The 21,299-nt window shown below is 54.7% G+C and overlaps 3 long non-coding RNA genes across 7 annotated transcripts in view; 1 reads left to right on the top strand and 2 right to left on the bottom strand.

The window, feature by feature from the left end:
* LOC102901687 overlaps positions 1-17,139 on the top strand; it is a 234,312-nt gene extending 217,173 nt beyond the window's left edge. The window contains exons 3-8 of one of the 5 annotated variants that reach the window (XR_006595099.1): positions 3,263-3,495; positions 4,417-4,476; positions 5,648-5,966; positions 9,056-11,970; positions 13,107-13,343; positions 16,385-17,139. This is a non-coding gene — a long non-coding RNA (uncharacterized LOC102901687). Of the gene's footprint in view, positions 1-3,262; positions 3,496-4,416; positions 4,477-5,647; positions 5,967-9,055; positions 11,971-13,106; positions 13,344-13,868; positions 14,726-16,384 lie in introns of those variants that run through there. The other 4 variants (XR_002740930.2, XR_002740932.2, XR_006595098.1 and 1 more) reach the window with 4 other exon arrangements.
* LOC102901660 lies at positions 3,322-5,286 on the bottom strand. Its single transcript, XR_002740934.2, has 3 exons — positions 4,743-5,286; positions 4,150-4,335; positions 3,322-4,042 (listed from the first exon to the last, which is right to left on the bottom strand). It is a non-coding gene; the product is annotated as an uncharacterized LOC102901660 (long non-coding RNA).
* A 2,422-nt stretch (positions 17,140-19,561) lies between the features above and the next one.
* On the bottom strand, positions 19,562-21,070 carry LOC109498546. Its single transcript, XR_002155368.2, has 2 exons — positions 20,577-21,070; positions 19,562-19,738 (listed from the first exon to the last, which is right to left on the bottom strand). It is a non-coding gene; the product is annotated as an uncharacterized LOC109498546 (long non-coding RNA).
* Between the last annotated feature and the right edge of the window lie 229 nt (positions 21,071-21,299).

Below are 21,299 nucleotides of genomic sequence, written 5' to 3'. Positions count from 1 at the left end.
GGTGGCATATATGCATTATGTACTATCTCCATCGTATAATGTCATAATATCGTACAGCGTGACGTGATACAATAGAGGTGAATAGTCTTGAGAATGTGGAGAATAGTGAAATAATTAGAGTGACGAGTTTGAGAAGTTGTTACCTTTGTTTTCGATTCTGACTTATTTGACCGTAAGTGCGTATCATTGAATTGTCAGCGATGGCTGCGCCTAACGACCAGCTTGCAGAACTCACAAGCCAGCCCAGGCTGGCTCCAGATCTAAGCTGCGAGGACGGGGATGTTTTCCATCCTGTTCCCTGCTGTTTCTCTGGGGCCTAGAACAGTAGAAGGAACTCCTAGCCGGTGCTCAGCCTGGGTTTGTTGAGCATTTTCTAATGCATCTGTTTGCATCAGAAAACGCAAACTGTTTGCCTCCGTGGACTTGACTCTTGTAGGCTGAGTCCGGCCCACAAACGGGTTTCATTTGGCTCTCAGAATGTTTTTAACGTTACAAAAAAAAAAAAAAAAAAAAAAAATTGTTGCCAACATTTAAAAGTCAAGAAATGTTTGCAGGAAATTCCACATAAACCTGGATTTGCAGCTTCTTTTGAAAAGTCAGACGCTCTGGGCACACTGGTCCTGATTCTCTTGTGAGGACAGAGGCCAGAGCTGAGGAACAGCCGCCCCCCCCCCCAGAGGGGTCCACCACAGTCCCCACCCCTTCCTGTCACCTCTCCCTGGGCCCCTTCACTCATTTACATAACCCACTGGGCCTTGTAGATTGCGCCTGTCACAGTGTCCTCGCCAGACTAGGGCCACGTCGAGAACAAGCTGTGTACGTTAGGTCCCCTGGGCCTCTGTTCCCGCTATGGGGCCCAGCGCACAGTAGGACCGCAGGTCCTGGAATGTCATTAAATGTTTGTCAACGAATCCCTCCTGCCACTCCCCCCCCCCCCCCAGCTCCCCTAACTGGGACATGCACTGAATCCAAGCCCCGACCGGAATGTGACAAAGAGGTTGGCCGAGGCCAGCGTTTAAAAATACCCCAGGGCTGGTCAGCTGCAAAATGCTCAGAGGTGTTGAAATAAGCAGGCAATGTCTGGCCAGAGGCCAGCTGCCCCGACTTTGCTCTGTGAATGAGGGCTAATGGGAGGGGCCCCGCCCGCTCAGAATCGGGGTGAAGGGAGGGGAGACTGGGCCGGGGCCCCCTCCCCCAGCACCCTGCTCGGGACAGGTCAGTGCTGTTTATAAACAGCACCGGGTGACATAATTTCGCAGAAGGGTTACCGGGCAGGGATACAGGGTGGCCTCCCCTGATGTTTCCACGCCACGACCTCCTGGCATCGAGGGAGCCGGGATGTTGCTCACCCTGTGGTCTTCCCGCGGCCTTCAGAGCCACTGCCCAGCTCGCTGGAGCCACGGTTAAAAATAATGCTCGCGGCACAGTCCCCTGGGGGACAGCCAGCGTGGGGGCTGGACAGGGAACAAATGAGCTCTGGTCAAGTGCCCACCGGGTGCCAGGCGCCTCAGAGGCATTAGATCACTGAGTTTCACCATAGCCTCGGGAGGGACGGACTGTCATCCCATTGACAGATGGGAAAACCGAGGCCGGGGAGTGATGCCTTGCACTGGTTCAAGGCTTCCTGGTAAGTTCACGGCAGCTCCAGCCTTCAGATTCACGAGAAGGTGCCACATCAGGGGCTCAGCGTTTCACTCTGCTGGGTCCCGAGGCCCTGAAACGGTGGCCGGGCCTTAGTGAACCCTGAGCGGCAGCTCTCGTCTGACACGTCCCGAATCAAAACCTGCTCCTCCCACCCGTTCCCCATGTCGCTTCGGTGGCAGCTCCATCCTTCCAGGCTCTCAGACCAGCCTCCTCTGGTCCCGGCTGCCCCCTTGCGACCCCCACCCCCACCCCGGGCAGCGGCGAAGGTAACACGCTCGCTTGTGTTTATTGATCACCCGTCTGTGCCAGGGTGCGACAGTGAACAAAGCGCACGTTCTGGAGGTGGAGGTGGAGGTGGAGGTGGAGAGGGGATGAACGTTAATGGGTAAGGGGGCACCTGGGTGGCTCAGTCGGTTGAGCCAACGACTCCTAATTTCGGCTCAGGTCACGACCTCACAGTTCGTTGAGTTCGAGCCCTTGTCAGGGCTCTGGGCTGAGAGGCAGAGCCTGCTTGGGATTCTTCGTCTCCCTCTCTCTGCCCCTCCCCTGCTCACACAGTCTCTCTCTCTCTCTCTCTCTTTCTCAAAAATAAAATAAACATTAAAACAAAACGTTAATGGGTAAATTAACTATATTGTGTCTCAGGTGGTGATAAGCGCTAAAGAGAAAAAGTAAAGCAGGGAAGGGTGGTGGAGAGCCTCAGACGGGTACCGATCCCGAAGCAGGAGCAGGACCAGGGGAGGCCTCACTGAGCAGGTATTTGAAGATAGACTTGAAATGAAGCGGGGTTAAGCGGGGAGGATATCTGTAAGAAGAGTGTTCCTGGCAGAAGAAACAGCAGGTGCAAAGGCCCTGAGGCCGGATCGTGCCTGGCATGTGCGAGGATGAGGGGAAGGCCAGTGTGGCTGGGGTGGCGTGGGAGGCGGTGAGGGCAGAGAGATGAGGGGCCGGGTTGTGCAGAGCCCTGCATATCATTGGAGGGACTCGGGCTTTTCTCTGGGGTACGTGGGAACTATGGAGGGTCCTGAACAGAGGAGGGCACGATCTAGGTTCCAGATTCTAAAAGAACCCCTCCGGCTTCGTGTGGAGAATGGACCGTCAGGGACGAGGAGGGAAGGGGGACAATCATGAGGGAGGCGACTGCGATGGTCCGGGCTTTAGGAGATGGCAACGGGCCCAGGGTGTGGCTGTGGAGGTGGGCGGGCGTGGGGGGAGTTCCTGGCCTCAGATTCTGGATTTGTTCAGAAAGTAGCCCTGACAGGACATGCTGTTCCAGCAGAAGTGACAGAAATGAAGAAATCGGAGACAAGTCTAGGGTTCCAGGCCGAGCAACTAGAAGGGTGACGGAGATGCCCAAACACGGGCACCCGCGGGAGGATGGGTGTGGGGCAGCCCTTCCCCGGGCCACAGGGACCTGCACAGAGCCCTTCACCGATACGACGGACCTTGCTTCATAAAGTCTGAATCTCCTGGTTCGGATCAGGATTCTCCTCCAGCTCCCTACTCCGTCCCTGGCCCCGAGTGCTTTGTAAATTGTGCACAAGCCACCAGATCGATTCTCCCTTCAGTGTCTGAAGAGCAGCAAACCCTTCCATGGCTCTTGTTGTGTGCCTGGCAGGGTCCCAGCCTTGACCTCCGCGAACCCATTCGATCATCACAACATCGCAGAAAGATGGGAACTGTTATCACATCTATTCATGGTTGGGGAAACTGAGGCCCATCGAGGTGAAATCACTTGCCTGGGATCACACAGGAGGCAAGCTGCAAAGGCAGGATTTGACCCCAGGCAGTCAAGTCCAAGGCTCGTGCTTTTAACCACTCTACTGTCTCATGAGGAGCTCACCACTGACGGTAAGAAGCCAAACTGGGCTTGAGGGACTCGGGTTGGGGGAAAGAGTTTCAGCCACCCCTTCCACGTAGTAAGGACGGTTGTCATGTTCTGGGCACCTGCCCCGTGCCTCATGCTGTCCCCATGCTGTCTCTGTTCTGCATATCAGCCGAAGGGGCGGATTCTATGATTGTGCCCATTCTATAGACAAGGAGACTGAGGTTCAGAGAGAGGAAGCGCCATGTCCAAAGTCACACGGCCAGGCATGAGCACCTGGCCTCTGGACCCCGAGACCCCCTTCTGTCCCTTTCTGCACATGTCACCTGCCTCTTGCCTTGGTGGTGAGGGGAGTGCTCAGGGACTTGATGGCCGCATCGATTTCCTCCAGCTGGCTGGCATAGGATAAGGAAGCCACGGATGGGGAAGGTTAATTTGGGGACAGCACAACCCTTCGGGTTTGCAGTTTCTGTCTGGTACACCCAACATTTCTGAGGTGAGCTCTGGGCCAGCTGGAGATTCCAAGGCAGGGGACACAGCCAAGTGTGTGAGAGAGGTTCAGGTCCTAGTTGCCTGTGATGACAGAGGACGTGGGGGGTGGGGTTGTCACAGGAGTTTGGATCAGAAGCAGCTCCGAGGAGCCCATATTCACAAACCTCTGGCCTTGGCAGCTGACTTACCTCTCCAGACCTCAGTTTCCACCTCTGTGAAATGGGTTGATATTGCCTGCACCGGAAGGCTGTTGTTAGGTCTAAAGTTGTGCACCAGGAGGGCTCGCTCCCTCTCTAGCTGCCCACTGCTGCCTTCCAGGACAGAAGGAGTGCAGGACCCAGCACATCGTAGGTGCTCGGGGGCCCTGGAGCCTGCTGGACACATGGAGGAAAAGAATGAACTTCTTTGGGACTTACCTTTGCCTGTGGAGTGAGTGCTTCCCGTCTGTTTTGCAGGTACACAGACCCTCTCAACCACCTGCTGAGGTGCGAACTAAGATCATGCTCCCTTAAGAGGTAAGCAAAGAGAGGGCCAGAGAGGTTATGAGCCGTAACCAAGGTCACAGAGCTAAGAAGTGGTGAAGCAGGGGTTTGCACGTGACTCCCTCTGCCCCCTTAGCATGAGCTCTGCGATCACAAGGCTGAAATGCTAACAGCTTGCATTTTGTTGAGCACTTACTTTGTTACACGTATGAACTAATATTAAACTTGACCTCGAACGTATGAGACAGGTGCTGTTTTCTCCCCGGTTCACACGTGACGAAAGAGGCTCAGTAACTTACGCAGGGTCACAGGGCGAGGAGTTTGCAAAACCAGCGTTCAGACTCAGGTGGTCTGGCTCCAGAGTCCATGGTCTTGAACCAGAATGCTCTGCTGGAGACAGTGAGCGGGGACTGAATGCCTGGCACACAGTAAGGGCCTCGGGATGCGTTGACCCTTTTCGAAGAGCGTGTAGAGACAAGCCGCACTGAGGTCTCACTTGAGAACTCGCTCTTCCTTCATTTCCAACCCCTTCGTGTTGGGCCCACTTGCCGAGGACAAGCTGCCCGTGGGCCGTTTTCCCCCTTCTTCCCCTCCCTCCGGGAAAATTCTGCACGGCACCCACTGGTCACGGGGCTTGTGGCCAGAGGGCTGGCTGCAGCAGTGTTTGGCCAGGTTATCGGGTTTCGTGGTCAGCCACCTTCGCCCCTGACCAGAGCCGTCTTTCCAAAACAGAACATTCAGTCACCGCCTGTCCCTGTGCTCAGCTGTCCTTGTGCCCCTGACCTCGCTTCCTGCCCACCCGCTCGGGGTTTTTCCCAGTATCCTTGTCTCTTACTGACATCTCACGAAGATGACCCGAGCGTAGAAAAAAAAGAGAAACGGGCCAAGAGACACTGAGAGATTCCCAAGACCAGTTAGTATCTGACCGTGAAAGACAGACAGATAATGAGAGAAACAGAACGAGGAGACAGGGACGGAGATGGAGAGACAGGTTGCCCCAGAGAATACCCTGCGTCTCCCTGTGTCCCGGCCTTGGCCCTCGATCCACTGAGTCACGACCTCCCCCCAAAGCCGTGGCATCTTCTCCCACCTCCCCCTGCCCCCTGAGGCCAGCAGGTCACTGGAGAGACACCTACCCGCCCCTCTCTCGCCCCCATTCACAGTCCCTCACCTAACTAACTCCTGTTCATCCCCCTTCCTCCAGGAAGTCCTCCCTGTTTCTGCAGGCCCCCAGTTGCTGTTGTTTGTTTATGGGTGTGTCTGTCTCACTGGAACGTCAGCTCCTTGAGGGCAGGGACTCCGTCTTCCTTGCTCACCCAGCACAGCACCTGACACTTTGGCTGAATCAAGTATTAAGCCAGCTTCTCGTGTGTCACCCGGAAGAAGCACTCCTCACTGTCTGCACTTCATTGTGTGGCCACTGGATTCAGGGTCTGTGTCCCCTCTGGTCCCAAGAAGGCAAGGCCTGTGGCTGCTCTGCTCACCCTTGATTCCCCAGTGCCTGGAACGGTGCTTGGAACTGAGTAGGTATTCAGATACCGGTTGGGTGAATGAATGAGCAAATGAGTTCATCACGAGACTCGTTATCTGGAGGTTTCGATGCTTATGTTTTAACCCACTGGAATCCAGCTCAAATTCTCCCCGCGACCATTCACATCAAACCCTGAGCCCTTCCTAAGGCCTGGGAGGTCCCGCGTGATCTGGCCCCTGCCTCCCAAGTCCAGCCCCACCTCTGCCCCTCCCCTCACCCTGGCACCAGTGTCTCTGTTTCCCCAGGGCACCGTGCACGGCTGGACACTCTCAGCCACCCCTTCACACCACACCATCAGTCATGTCAGCAGAGTTGGTTTTTTCTGTAAACAAGTGTCCCTAGGAGAATGGGGCACATTCGTACAAACAACCTCAATGTCACCAGTGGACCTTGGTCACTGCGGGACAGTCTCCAAGGTTCGTCCGGCTAGCTGTCCAGGGCCTTGCCCTGAGACAGGGTCTGAGCCCTAGCCTCAGAAGGGCTGCCCGAGGGGCGCCTGGCCGACTCAGTCGGTTAAGCGTCCGGCTTCGGCTCAGGTCACGATCTCACGGTCTATGGGTTCGAGCCCCGTGTCGGGCTCTGTGCTGACAGCTCAGAGCCTGGAGCCTGCTTGGGATTCTGTGTCTCCCTTTCTCTCTGCCCCTCCCCTGCTCATGCTCTGTCCCTCTCTGTCTCTCTCTCAAAAAGTAAATAAACATTAAACATTTTTTAAAATAAAAAACAGGGGGGCTGCCCAGGTGGGAGGGAGGGGGTCTGCAGGGGCCCCTGAGTCTGACCTTCACCTTCTGCAGAAGGGGAGAAAGAAGCCTGCGGGGATCCCAGGGAGCGGGGCTAACTGGTAGACCCCAGCTGATCCTTGAGGCTCAGACCAGGACCCACTTCCCCCCCAGGAAGCTCCCCAGGCCACGTCCTTGCTTCTTTGGGTTCCTCCTCACACCCTGAAAGCAGCTTACATCACAGCCTGTGGAAGCTCTCTCCTGGACCGTGCCCCTAGTGGACAAGAGAAATAAAGCTTCTGTATCTCGATATCCCCAAAGCCAAGGTCTGCCATGTGGGAGGCATCAGCAAACATGTGCAGACGAACAAAACTGTTATTGAATAAGCACTTCCTGTCTAGGCACATATTTACTGTCTCTCCACTAGGATGGGAGCCCAAGGCCCGTCTCCTTTATCTTTGTTCCCCAGGGTCTAACACCGCTTGACACGTAAGAGGCAGCAGGGAACGGGTGTGGAACAAATGAATGAACAAGCCCTTCCTCCCATCCATCAGAGCTGCCTCTTGCGCTGGGAGCTCCAGGAGGTCAAGGAGCAAATCTGATTTCTAGTGCCTCTGAGCCCAGCCTAGGGCTTAGCACAAGGGAGATGCTCGGTGGGTGTTTGTAGATGGATGGAGGGAGGGAGGGATGGGCTGGTGGGGATTGGATTTACTGATCAATGGAAGAATGGAAGGCTGCCTGGGGTGATGAATGGGATAGGTGCATGGAAGTGTGGGTGGGTGGATGGGCGGCAGATAGATAAATGGAGAAATGGAAGATGTGTGGATAGACTAGCGTCCAGGTTGAGAGTGTGGGAAATGGTGCTTTCTACGCCCTGCGCCCTCCATGCACGCACCAAGCCGCCATTTTAGAAGAGCTAAAATGGATCCAAAGAATGACTCAGCTAGAGTTTCCAAGTGAAAGGTATTGAGGAGAAAAGACGGGAGAAGAAGGAACCTCTGAGCCTCTGAAACGTGCAAGCGAATCCCTGTAAGTTGGCCATGCTTTCTTGCACGTTCCCGTTCCTCTTGAAAACCTGCCGTAGGTAGCGCCCCCGGGTTTGGTCTGGAAGTGGAAAGAAGTTTCCGATGTGGACTCTGATCCTGGGCTGCTGCCAGTGTGGTCAGCGAGTCAGACATACGCCCCTTCAGTGGGTCCTCTTGTTGTAAATGGGGTCTACTGACTCCTTTGCTGTGCGACTTCAGGTGATTTACCTGACTTTTCTGAATCCTGGTTTGCTCGCCCTGCTTTGTAGGGTTGTGGTGAGCCCGTGCTTATGAGTCAGGCCTGGACTACAGTAGGTGACTGGTAAACAGTAAGCCGGGCCTCCGTGCGTGATGCTGGCTGAACTTCTCAACTTTCCCATCTCTTCCCGTCAACTCAATGCAGTCGCCCACAGTGAGGGCCATGAACCAGTGAGGGGATCAGACTGAGACGTCCAGTATACTTGGGTTCAAATCCAGCCTCCCCCGCTCCCCAGCTACCTGGTTTCACACGACCCCCTTGCCCTGTCCGAACCTCAGTTCCCACCCCTACCTCTCCGGCCTCCTGGCTGTCGCTCCTGCATCCAGCGAGAGAGGCTGAGAAAATGAGTTTTCTGGCATCTACCTCGGGGAAGCGTGGGCTCCTAAGGTGGGTGCTGTCCCCCCAGATCTGCTCTGAGACACAGAGCAGGGTGGAGGGAGGTCTGGAACTGCAGGCGGGAGATATCCGCTTCTCACCCCATCTGGAGGAGAAGCGTCATCCCATCGTCCCCCGCGATGGCACTGTCCTACCTACTTATGTGCCCAACGGTTTATAGTCCGTGACTTCACTCCCTTATTGTCACTTATATTCTTGTCTATTCTCCCAGCACTGATGATTGTCAACTCCGTGAGCGGCAGGCCTTTATCTTGATCACTTCCGTGTCCTCAGGGCCCAGTCAGGCACATAGTTTGTGTTAAATAAATGGTTGAGTAACTAAATGGATAGATGATTGGATGGATGGATGGACGGATGGATGGATGGATGATTGGATAGATAGTTTGATGGATAGGTAGATAATGGATGGTGAATGGATGGACAGATGGATGGATGGATAGGTAGATGGATGGATGGATGGATGGATAGATGACTAGCTGGACACATTAGAATCAATTGAGGAACTTAAATGGCTCCCCCCCACACACACGTGCCCCAGCCCTGCTCCAAAAATAAAAATCAAAGCCAACACTTAATGAGTGCTTACTGTATACTGGCCCCATGGGCAGCCTATGATGTAGGGCATTTCACTGAACCTCCCGGCCACCCTCTGAGCTAGTCACTAATACTAATCTTTCTTTTTTAGCAGACAAACCTGAGGCTCAGAGAGGCAGCCGCTGACCCCAAGTCCCACAGCCAGGAGGAGGAAGAGCCAAGGTTCAAGTCAAGATGTGTTTGGTTCCAGAACCAAGCTTGGCCTCACCGGGCCAGCGCTCCCCAGGTGATTCTGATATGCGGCCAGGTGGAGAACCCCTGAGCGGGGCAGTGAGTTCTGGGAAGAGTGTGCTGGCTTTGGGGCCAGCCGACGCCTGCACCGCCTTACGGCCTGCCTCCTCCTCATCTCTGACACGGAGGGGGTAGCACTCCCTGCCCCGCCCCCCGGGTTTCAGGAGGGGGGAATGAGCTGAGCAGCGTGCCCACCAGGGGGCAAGCTCTGGGGACACGTCCTGCAAACCCCACAGGTACCAGCAGCGGCCACGCTGTTAGTCCCCGGACTGAGGGCCGGGGGCCACCCTGCTCCTTCTCCCAGCTCCCGGGGGGAGAGACAAGTCCCCGGCTTCCTAGCACAGAGCTTGAGGTGCGCTGCAGAAGACCCCTCGGGGACAGTCGGAGGCCACAGCGTGCGGGTGCAGAGCGGGGGTGCTGTGGCAAAGTCCTGCCCAGAAACCCGTCCCGCACAAACACGCGTGTCCACAGGTATGCGGCACAGCTGACCCCTGCCGTGCAGCTCACGACAGCGAAAGCCAGGAAACAAGCCCGATAACGCTAACAGCTGATGTGTGTTTACAGCAGGATTTCTCAACTCAGAACTATTGACACCGGGACCGGATCACTCTTTGCAGCGGGAGTCTGACCCGCGCATTGTAGACTGTTAGCATCCCTGGGATCGGTAGCACAGCCCCCCGTCCCGGTTGCCACGTGGCCCCTGGGGGGCGAAACCCCTCCCCTGGCTGAGAAGCTGGGCTCGGCAGCTTGCTCTGTGCAGGGCCCCGGTGCACACACTTCAGGGAAGCCGCCTCCTCCTGCAGCCCCTCCCAGCTGGAGACGGTTCCACTGTGCAGAGGTGAGATTAGCGGTTTGGCCAAGGTCGGGGCGCGGACGCTCCAGGAGCGCTGTGATCTGAACCTGTGACAAGTCCCAGGCCCCTCTCTTCCGAGCCAATTTTTGCGGGTTCCTTGGGCGTTTCCCCGGTCCCAATCGTGTTGTCTGGGACTGGATGTCGTCTCATTGCTGCTTTTCCCATCTGGCTGCCTTGGCACGTTCGAGAACAGACTTGCGGGGCACGAATACTGGCTCGAGCAGATTCTGTGACGTGCGCAGCGTTGTTTCTTTTAGGAAGTTAAATTTGCTCAATTATCCACGGCCTGGAAAATGCAGAATACAAAGAAAAAAATAAAATGTCCCACCGGACTTCCCACAGAGGCCCACCTTTTAGCAGCTTCTTCCTCTGAGTAGCTCCCTCTGTTTTGAAGTTTTGTCACAAAGTTGCAGTCTCCCAATATATACAACTGTGCGAGTCCTGCATTCCCCAAACTACGAAGCTGGGGGTTTTTTCCTGTTGTTACAAAATCCTCTTGGACGTTATTTGTAATTGTTGCCGATTGTGGCAGAGACCCCAGTTTCTCCTCCATTGCCCTGACCTCTCCCTCTTCTTTCATAATAGAAATCTCAAGTTTTAGCTGGGCACGTGGCCACCCAGAAGAAAAAAAAAAAAAAAACTACGTTTCCCAGCTGTGTCCATGTGACTCAGTTCTGGCCAATGAGACATAAGTAACCTCTAAGTAGTGTCCTCAGGGCGAGGGTGCCTGCTCTTCTTCCTATCCTCCTTGCTGCCTGGAATGCAGATGTGATGGCCAGCATCTGAGTGGCCATCTTGGGCCATGGTGGCACAACAAGAGAAAAGACATGCGAATCCCTGATGAATTTATGACGACACCCTACCAGCCCTGGACTGCCGCCTCCACACTTCTTTTATATAAGGGAGAAACAAACTTCTGTTTCATCTAAGCCCCTGGCATCTTGGGCTTTTAGCCGCTCAAAGAGGAACCTAATCCTGAGTATTGCACTAAGATTTTGCTGGAGGAGTTGTCTCTAATTCTTTTAGGAATTACCACCTAATTAGCTCAACCGTTCCCTGGTCATTGAGCATTTAGGTAGTTTCTGACTTCCTGCTACTCATAGCCGTTATCCCAGGTGGGCCCCCGAGTCAGGACGGCAGGCTACACAGCCAGGTACAAGCTGCCCAGGGAGCCTGCTTTGTTGCTGAGGACCCTCCCACTGCGTCTGCTAGGTGCATGGTGCGTTCTCCTCCACACCTCCCCTCCTGTCCTTCTCTTCTGTTTTTAATGTTCATTTATTTATTTATGAGAGAAAGAGAGGGAGAGTATGAGCGGGGGAGGGGCAGAGGAAGACAGGGGGACAGAGGATCCAAAGCAGGCTCTGCACCGACAGCAGAGAGCCTGACACGGGGCTCGAACTCGGGAACCGTGACATCGTGACCTGAGCTGAAGTCAGACGCTTAACTACCTGAGCCACCGAGGCGCCCCCCGCCCATCTCTTCTAACCGCACATCTCAAGGAGGCCTGTCTCCCTGGTGAAGCCCAAACCCCACGCCTGCCCCAAGTTGCAAGGGAGGCTGGGAAAGTGAGTTTTCTGGCATCTCCCTCCGGGAGTGTGGCCACTAGGGAAGGAGTTTCCCTGAAGCGGGTCCGCAAGGTGAGGCGTGGCCAGAAAGCAGGGCGAAGCTGAGCTCACTAGGCAAAGACCCGCCAGGCTGGGGAGGAGTACGGAAAGCCTTCTGCCATCACTTTTGATTTGTCCTCCTCTTATCCCGAAAGGACAGCAGGCAGAACTAAAGGGGACCACTGGTGTCACCCTGGCAGTTTACCCAGCTCTGCAAGGGATGCGTCAGAGCCGGGGGCCCACGTCTATGAGAACGCAAGCCTGGTTCTCGCCCCTCGGCCCGTTACCCACAAGTCCACCTGGATGTCATTACCTGATGTAAGTACGTCTCCCAGACCAGTGACCACTGAGCACATCCCTCAAGAGGAGGGCCCGTCTGCCTTACCCAGTGTAGTACTCCCAGCACCCAGGCAGACCCTGGCACACACTAGGTGCTCAAGAGATAAATCTTGAATGAATGAATGAATGAATGAATGAATGAATGATGGCCATCAATCTTCAGCCTCGGAAGGAAGCTTGGAATCCGGAAATTAACATTTACTGATGCGGCCAGTATTTCCTGAGCACCTACAAGGCTCGTGCCCTGTTTTAGGTCCTAGGGATACTGTAGGAGAGAAGGAAAACTAAGTTCCTTCCCTCAAAGTGGGGGAGATGAACAGTGAATAAGAAAACCCCAAAATACTGAGATAACTTAATAGGATAGGGTAGGATACCAGATACTGATAAATGTTTTGTGAAGAAGTGTAAAACTGGATAAGAGATGCTAATTTAGAAAAACATGGTTGCACAAGTACTCTCTGAGAAGGTGACACTTGATCAGAGGCCTGAAGTAGGTAAGCTGAGTAAATATCCGTGGGAAGCAAGGGAACACCCAGTGCAAAGGCCCTGAGGTACGAATGAGCGAGGTGTGTGCTATTTGCAACGAGACAGTCAGGGAGGCAAGGGTTACACCATTTCCCAACTTCAACAAATCCACAGAGCCCTTAACGGTCGGAAACAGTGGGGTGGGGGTGGGATGAGTTCTTGACTCCTAAGCCTCTCTGGAAAAACATGATGTCGGGGGCAGACAGTAAATCTTGACTTGTCCCAGAAAACAATGGGCCCACAAAACCAGTGAAGTGTCAGGCTGAAAGTAAATGGCCGAAGGGCTGGGGCACAGGAGGATCATATGGAATTTGTTAACAAATCTGCTTTTGAAAAAGAATTTCCCAGTTAGGGGCAGAAGCTTCTGGCCAGCATCAAAAAGATGTTTATTGTGGTGTCTCCGCGTAGACATGAAAAATGGAGATTTGCTGTCTAGCTGGAGATGTGGGAAGATGTACCCAGTAGGTTAAGTAAAATAAATAAATAAGTAAGTAAGTAAGTAAGTAAAGAGGTCACGGGGTACTGTCCTATATTGTACAATCCCTTTTGTAAACTCATTCATTCACTCATTTGGAAATTGTCCACTACAGGCCTACTGTGTGCCAGCACTCTGCTGGGTGTGGGGGACCCAGGCATGGCCGTCCCTGTCTCCTGGAACTCACGACACAGGGGGGGAAGGCAGAGGGTCATCAGATCAGCACACAAATACATCATCACCAACGTGGGTCAGCGCTAAGAAGAAAAGATGCCTGGTGCCCAGACGTCAAGGAATAGAAGAAGCCTGCGAGGGTAGACTCCAGAATGTCGAAGGGGTCGTAAGATTTCAGGTAATTCCCTTTCCGTATGTTCCCTTTCCTTTTGACGGTCCGTATGTTCTCGTGTTTTGGTAACGTCTTGCTTTGCAACTGCGTAAATTAAAGCACACAAACAAAACCCAGATGAAGAGAGCGGTTAGAAATCACGGGTCTAAAGGTGATTTGACACCAGGAAAGGAAGGACACACAAGAAACTGCCCACTGTGTTTGCTTCCGCAAAGGGGACCCGGGGGCTGAGGTGGGAAAGAGCCTCTCTCCCCGCTGGTCACCCTTGGAACCTTTTGAATGTGCGTGTATGTTTTTTGAAAATGATAATAAAATAAGCCAAGATCTTTTGAAATGAAACTTCAAGTCAGGTTCTATTTTCATGAAAAGCGAAAAGGCAGGCCGTAGCAGGATCTCAATATAAAAACATTAACTGAGCTGAATTTCCACGAAAATCTTAGAGTGGTTCTCTTTGGGTGACCTTGGTTTTTGTTTTGTTTTGTTTTGTTTGTGTTGTTTTGTTTTTTCTCGGTACTTTTCTGTATTTCCTAGATTTAAAATCAGAAGAATAAAGGAGACAAGAGAAAAGGTGACTGTTCTCTGTAAACATGGTTTTGCTTCATCCCCGCCATTGCTGTCTAAGGCGTGTATGTTTATCATGCCCATTTGATAGATGAGAACACTGAGGTTCAACAGGTAAAGCCAGTGGCCCAAGGTCACACAGCTGGATCTGGGCGAGGCTGCTCTAACCCCGAAGTCTGTTTTTAAACCAGGGTGCTCAGATGCCCTTCAAAATGTCCTTCAAGGAAATGGCATTGCTTTGAAAATCCGAGGGGGAAAACCAAACAAACCAGACAAGAAATATTACATTTTTTAAGCCACTTATTCAAGCTCTGATGGGGCCTGAGACCAACTCGGCAGGGGCACTGTTTACATTTCAGGCGGGGCACTCCTTCATCGTGCCTGGCTGTACCCCCATGACAAGTCCCTGCCCCTAAAACCCCAGCTGTGTCACCCACATCTGTCACCCGGAACCGCCCCTCACACCTCTCCGAACCTCCCCGGGTTGAGGAATGCTCGCTGGGACTGAGCAGGTGGGGTCTGGGTGAAGGAGGGGGATGTGAGAGGCCGCAGCCCCCCAGGCCCTCGGGCCAGGTGGCCACCAAGCGCCATCCGCTCTTGGGCCAGCTGAGGCCAGGCCGGGAGGACTGCAGCCCGGAGCTGGGAGCTGGGCGGGCGGCCACCGCAGTGGGGACCGGGAAGGCGTGCACTCCCTCCGCCTGCCCGGCAGCGGCCCGTGGCCGCCCGCCAGGCCCTGCCTGACGTCAGGCTCTGACCAGGGACATAATGTGCTGGCTGCAGGGAGACAGGGCCGCGAGGCGGGGCGGTCAGAGAGAGGCAGGCCAGGCGGGGAGAGAAGAGGAGAGAGAGAAACACAGGGAGGGAGCGAGGGGAGAAGCAGAGATCAGAAATACAGAAACAGAGAAGGAAACACACGCGCAGACAGAGACAGAGACAGAGAGACAGAGAGAGAGGGAACGACGGGGAAGGGGGCGGCGGGGCAGGGGGCAGGGCCGTGAGGTTAGCGTGGGAGCCTCCGGACCCGGTGACTCAAGCCCTTGGAGCCTCTGGCTCCTTACCTGGGCAACGCGAGCCTTACTGGCTTGTGGAGGGGGCAGAGCGCCCTCCCCGATGGGGGTGGGGGGAGCCAATCCGCATAAAGTGTTTGGGCAGAGCTCTGCGCGTAGTAAGTGCACAAGAAAGTGGGGGTGACAGGAGAGGGGCTGGGGCAGGGAAGGAGAGATGCTGGAGGGAGGGAAGCGACCCCGTGAGAAACAGCCCTCCTTCCACAGGGACCCCTTTCCTGCGGCCGCCGAGCACCTCTCTTCCCACCCCCTTCATGACTCGGGCAGCAGGCCACCAGCACAGACCTTGGCCTGGCCTTGCCTGTCTCGGGGCCCAGCCCCCTGTTTATGGGCTCAAGAAGGCCATGATCCCAGGGCCATCACGTCACCAAAGCCAAACAAGGCCAGGCCTGGTCACTGCGGGCCTCCCAGCCTCATCACCCCCTTTCCCAGCTTAATTATTAAATGGCCCAGCAGGGCTGAGGGGCTGAACCAGCTGGCCTCCTGGGTGTGGGCAGCTGTGCCTCTGTGTGCCCGTCAGTCAGGGGCACAGACCCCAGGAGGAACTTGCAAAGTGCCTATTCTCTTGCTCCCACTTTTTCCAAGAGCCTTCATTTTCCTCACCCCTCACCCTATTTGTCAGAGTTCCCGTTTATTGAGCACTTACTGTCTGCTGGGCATGGTCTTTAACCCTCCTGAGAGCCCCAAGAAAGGGAGTGCTATTATTATCCCATTTTTCAGATGAAGAAACTGGGCTCAGGGGTTGCAGTCCCTTGCCCGAGGCCACCTGCTAAGGAGTGGCAGAGCCAGGATTCCAGCTTGGCCACCCTCTTAACCAGACAGCAGCAGCTCCCGTGCCCCGAGCAGCTGCTGAGCGCCGGGCCCTGTGCCAGACTCTGTGCCCACGTCACCTCTCAACCCCCAGGAGGGCCCTAGGAGGCAGCCGAGGACGATCTTGGCCCCCAGGAGACGTTAGGCTCTATCTGGGGACATTTGGGGCTGTCACGATTGGGGGGATGCTACTGGCCGTGGGTGGGATGGAACCCACGGATGCTGCTTAACTCCAACAGCACAGAATTATCTGGTCCCAAGTGTCCCTAGCACCGAGGTCCCCACCACAAGGTAAGCCCTGTTATGCTCTCCATTTTACAGAGGCAGAAACTGAGGCACAGAGAGAAAGCGCCTCTTGCCCAGGTGGCCCCCTCGATGCTCCCGCTCTCCATCAGAAGAAGCCACTGCTGCTCCTGGTGGCTCCTGTCCTCAGGAGACCCCTGGCTCTCTTCTGGGCCCTCATGAGTCCTTGCTTGCCTAGTATAGATGATGCCTCACCAACTTTTGACATCTGAAGGCAGTGTCTTAATCATTGACTAGGAAGATAAATCAAACCAAAAAGTCACTGGGAAGGTCAGAATGCCTTTAAATGAATGTGTATTTTATTCACAGCAGCGTCGAGGGACATTTGAAATTGGCAACGCATGGATTCACGGAGCAAGTCTTTTCTGAGCACCTACCGTGTACCAGACCCCGTCCTTGGTGCCGAGGTCCAGCAGAGGAGCACGAGCCCCTCCTGGGTCGTCAGGAGCTAACACTCTAGTGGGGGAAAGTGGACCATAAACAAGAAAGAAGACCAGGGTCATTTCAGACGGTGGCAAATGTGGCTGTGAGGAGGGGGAAGGGCTGTTACAGAGAGGTGTCTGAGAGGGGCTTTCTGAGGAGGTGAAGCCTGAAGGGTGACAAGGAACCAGCCTTGGGAAGAGGCAGAGTGAAAGGTTCTAGGTAGAGGCAACAGTGTGTGCAAAGGCCCTGAGGCAGGCGTTTGCATGGACTGTTGAGGCACAGCAGGGAGGCCTGTGGCTGGAGCCAGGTGAGGGTGCAAGAGAGGAAAAGGAGACGAGGTAGAAGATGTGTCAGGGCTTTGCATGTACTTGGGGGGCGGGGGGGGGGGTTCAAGGGGGTATTTTGAGCAGAAGGGACACAGGTTAGATTCTAACAGGATCCCTTTAGAGGCAGTGGTCAGCTGAATGATGTCCCCCAAAGCTGCCCACATCTTAATCCCCCAAACCTGTGAATGTTAACTTTCTTAGGCAAAAAGGAATTTCACAGCTGTGACTTAGTTACGGAGCTTGAAGTGGGAGATTGCCCTGGATTATCTGAGTGTGCTCAGTAGAATCAGAGGAGTCCTTGTAAAATGGAAGCTGGCGGCGGGGGGGGGGGGGGGGGCGGCGCCCGAGTGGCTCAGTTGGTTAAATGTCCGACTTCCAGCTTCAGCGCAGGTCATGATCTCCCAGTTCATGAGTTCGAGCCCCGCGTCGGGCTCTGTGCTGACAGCTAGAGCCTGGAGCCCGCTTGGGATTCTGTGTCTCCCCCTCTCTCTGCCCCTCCGCCGCTTGTGCGTTCACTCTCTCTCTCTCAAAAATAAATAAATGCACATTTTTTTTTAAATGGAGGCTGAGGGAGGGAGGTTTGACTACAGAAGAGGAGAAGGCGGGGAAAAGAGAGAGAGAGTGACAGAAACAGACTGGAGGGACACACTTAGCAGACCTAAGGAAGGGGCCACAAGCCACGGAATGCAGGTGATCACGGGAAGCTGTGAGAGGCAAGGAAACATCATCTCCTGGAAGCTTCCAGCAGGAACCGTCCCTGCCAGCACCTTGGCTTTTACCCATCAAGACGGATTTCAGACTTCTGACCTCCAGAACTGTAAGAGAATACATGTGTGTGGTTTTAAGCCGCGAAGCTTGTCATAATTTGTTACGGTGGCCAGAGGAAATGAATGCGGGTGCTGTGTGGGGGACAGCCCCGGGAGGGTGAGGCCGGAGCAGGGGGCCCGGCTTGGAGGCTACTGCAATGGTCCAGGCAGGAAATGATCAGGGACCCAAGGAAGGGGCGGGATCCGAGGGAGACTTCAGGAGCCAGAACGCGCAGCTTTGCTGACGGACTGGACACTTAGCGGGCAGGAAGGAGAGAGCCAGGGTCTCTGGCTCCCTCAGTCGTCCCCTGGCCGGGGCCCGGGGTGGAGAGCTGGCCCCGCGTGGCTCCTGCTCTAAGGGAGGATTCAGCTGCACGAGGCCCAGGAATAGTTACAAGGTGATGGGAGGGACCGGGCTCGGCTGGCCCAGGACCTTTCGTCTTACACCCTTCAGGCCTCTGACCCGGTGTCCCGGCTTCAGAGAGGCCTCCCTGACCACCCTGTCTCAGAGAGCCCCTCCTGCTCTCTCTCCCTCCCCCTGCTTTAGTTTGCTCTGTGTATCTTCCTGTCACTCTGTGTGCTACCTGTCTGTTTCTTTGCCGGCTGGCTTCCGTGCTCCGTGGTCGGCCCATGAGAAGAACTCCATCCAACTTCTCCAGCACCGACACGAGTGTGTGCAGTGAATGAACGAATCCCCATTTTCCAAGAGGGACACTAAGGAAAGCTATAGCAAAGGAAGCGACATTCTCAGGGTCACGCGGTTGCTAAGTGTGGGGTCAGGATCTGAACCAGGACGCAAATTCCAAAGTTTGCGTAAGTAGCCTACCTCCCAACCCCAGTGAGGCTGCCTGCAGTCCGGGAATTTCCACTCTGTGGGTATAGTGCTGGTTCCCTCCTGAGGTTTCAGACGTCTTTAGTACAGCACCTCGGGGCACCCGACCTGGCCCGGGGTGTTAGTAGGTAGGGAAACTGAGGTTCAGAGAGGCTGAGGTCTTCCCCGAAGTACACAGCTTGCGAGTGGCAGAGCTGGGATTCAGCGCCCACCAGTCCCTCAGTTGGGATCCTCTCTCTCACATTTCCAGAGTGCTCTGGCCCCTGAGAAATAAGGCAGAGCGGGTATAGCCCCTACCGCCCATGGTCCAGGCCAAGCCTGGAAGAAGCCTGGCAAAATACCTCAAGTTGGGAGCTTCTAGAAATGAGGGTTGGGGGATAGGATCTGGGGCCCTGCAGGCAAACCCCAGCTCTGCCTCTCCTCTGCTGTGTGGCCTCAGGGAAGGGGCCTCCCCTCTCTGGCCCAGGGTTCCTCCTGTAACTCCAGCTGAAACCCTGGACAGGGGCCTAGGTGGCTCAGTCGGTTCAGCGTCCAACTCTTGGTTTCGGCTCAGGTCGTGATCTCACGGTTCGTGAGTTCGAGCCCCACGTCCGGCTCTGCGCTGATGGTGTGGAGCCTGCTTCGAACCCTCTGTCTCCCTCTCTCTCTGCCCCTCCCCCACTCGCACTGCCTCTGTCCCTCTCAAAATAAATAAATACACTTAAAAAAACAACCCTCTGGACAAAGAAGATAAAGACATATCGAGCACATTTTAAGATAAAAAGACGCAGCGTGTACTCTAGCTGACGTTTTGTAGTAGAGCATACTGTTAGGACATACAAATATAGTCAAAATAACATATAATAGGGGCGCCTGGGTGGCGCAGTCGGTTAAGCATCCGACTTCAGCCAGGTCACGATCTCGCGGTCCGTGAGTTCGAGCCCCGCGTCAGGCTCTGGGCGGATGGCTCGGAGCCTGGAACCTGTTTCCGATTCTGTGTCTGCCTCTCTCTCTGCCCCTCCCCCATTCATGCTCTGTCTCTCTCTGTCCCAAAAATAAATAAAAACGTTGAAAAAAAAAATTAAAAAAAAATAACATATAATAAATTGAATTTTAAAACTCAACAATAAATAAAAGAGTTTATTTTTCTCTTGTGTGAATGAGGTCCAGATGTAGGCAGTTCAGGGCTGGTTTGAAGACTCCACAAAGCTCTCAGTGTCCCAGGCTCCTTCCTGGTCACAACTCTGCCATCTTCATGATCCAAGGTGGAGGCCACAGTGCCAGCCTTCTCGTCTGCCTTCCAGGTGGCAGGATGGAGAAGGAAAGATGATGAGCAAAGGGTGGGGCACAGCTAAATCTCTAGGAAGGATTCCAGAAACTGCCAAGCACACTCCTATTACGACCCATTGACTGGAACTCAAGTATATGGCTGCCCCTAGCTTCTAGGGAAGCTGGGGAAAGCTGTCTGTATTCTGCATGGCCATGAACTCAGCTCAAGGTTGATCAAACATTTGTAAATAAACGAGATAATTTTAGACAGTGATACATGCCGTGAAGGAACACAGCAGGGCAAGCTGAGGGAGAACGGGTATGGGGAGGGTCTGTCCCAGGCCACAGGGCTGGGACCTGAAGGACAGGAAGGCCTGGGGGAGAGCATTCCAGGCACCCGGAACAGAAAGTGTGTGCCCTGAGGCAGGAACAAGCCCGGTGTGGTGAAGAAACAGGAGGCCAGTGGAGCTAGGGTGAGGGTGCGGGTATGGCCTGGAGCAGGGGAGCTCAGCTGGGCTGGACCCCGGGGGAGCTGTGAGGCCCAGCGTGGCATCTGGGACTTTTTTTCCGACTACAGTGGGGAGACACTGGAGGGCTGAGGCTGAGAAAGGAGACCTGATACGATATCCCTTTGAGAGGAAGCTGAGCTCCCGAGGCCTGTGACATTTACCTGGAACCCTTCTGAGAGCTTATCATTCGGTCATTCAGTCATTCAGTGAACGGGCTGTGGTGGCCGAAATGGCCCTCCCAGTCTCCGCTCTCAGGAGAAGGGCAGACAGATCCAGCAACAGAGCACGTCAGAGCCAGCCCACAGACGGCACTGAGCGCTTTGAGGGAAAGATGAACAGGACCACAGGAGGGCCTACCTTTGCTGGAAGAACAGAGAAGGAGGTGATCTTTGAGCCGAAATTTGAACCAGCCGGAAGCATTATCTTGGTGAAGCCTGGAGAAAGGGAGAGAACATTCCAGGTGGAGGGAACAGCCTGTGCACAGTCCTGGAGAGGCAGGAAGAGAATTGTGTGTTCGAGAAATTCACCGGCCTCTGGCCTGGCAAGAGGGAGGTGGGTGGGAGAGGTCGGCAGAGGTCAGATCTCAGAAAGCCAGGAGGAGGGCTCCAGGCTTGCATGTGCTGGGCAGGATGATTTATTAAGCGCTCTGACCCCAAATCCCTGGGATGGGCCTGTGGTCGGATCCAAGACAAGCAGGGGCCTTGCTGTCCTTGGAGGGTGTTTACAGGCTCGCTGATGACACAGGCTGCTCCCCTCCTGTGGCTTGCAAGTCACCGGGCACTAGAGGCAGGTCTGTTCCCTTGCTCTCAGCCCTGACAGTGCCTCTGACTCAGCCTCCTGCCACAGCCACCCCTCCCATCACCGCCGAGGCCACCATCTCACCCTTCATCCCTCCCTGCTAAGGCTCCACAGGACCGCATGACCCTGGCACTCGGAAGAGATTCTCCAGCTCCAATCAAACCTGCCCATTTCACAGAGGGAGAAACTGAGACCCCCACAAGGAAGAGGCCCTTCCCCCAATGTCTCACTCCAAGGCTGGAAGGGAGCCAGGCCTCCTGACACCTGACCCTAAACCTCTTT

This window comes from Felis catus, chromosome A3, assembly GCF_018350175.1.
Source record: "Felis catus isolate Fca126 chromosome A3, F.catus_Fca126_mat1.0, whole genome shotgun sequence".
Classification (NCBI taxonomy): domain Eukaryota; kingdom Metazoa; phylum Chordata; class Mammalia; order Carnivora; family Felidae; genus Felis; species Felis catus.
The sequence above is the reverse complement of the archived record's forward strand: the minus strand, read 5'-3'. Positions and strand labels throughout refer to the sequence as shown.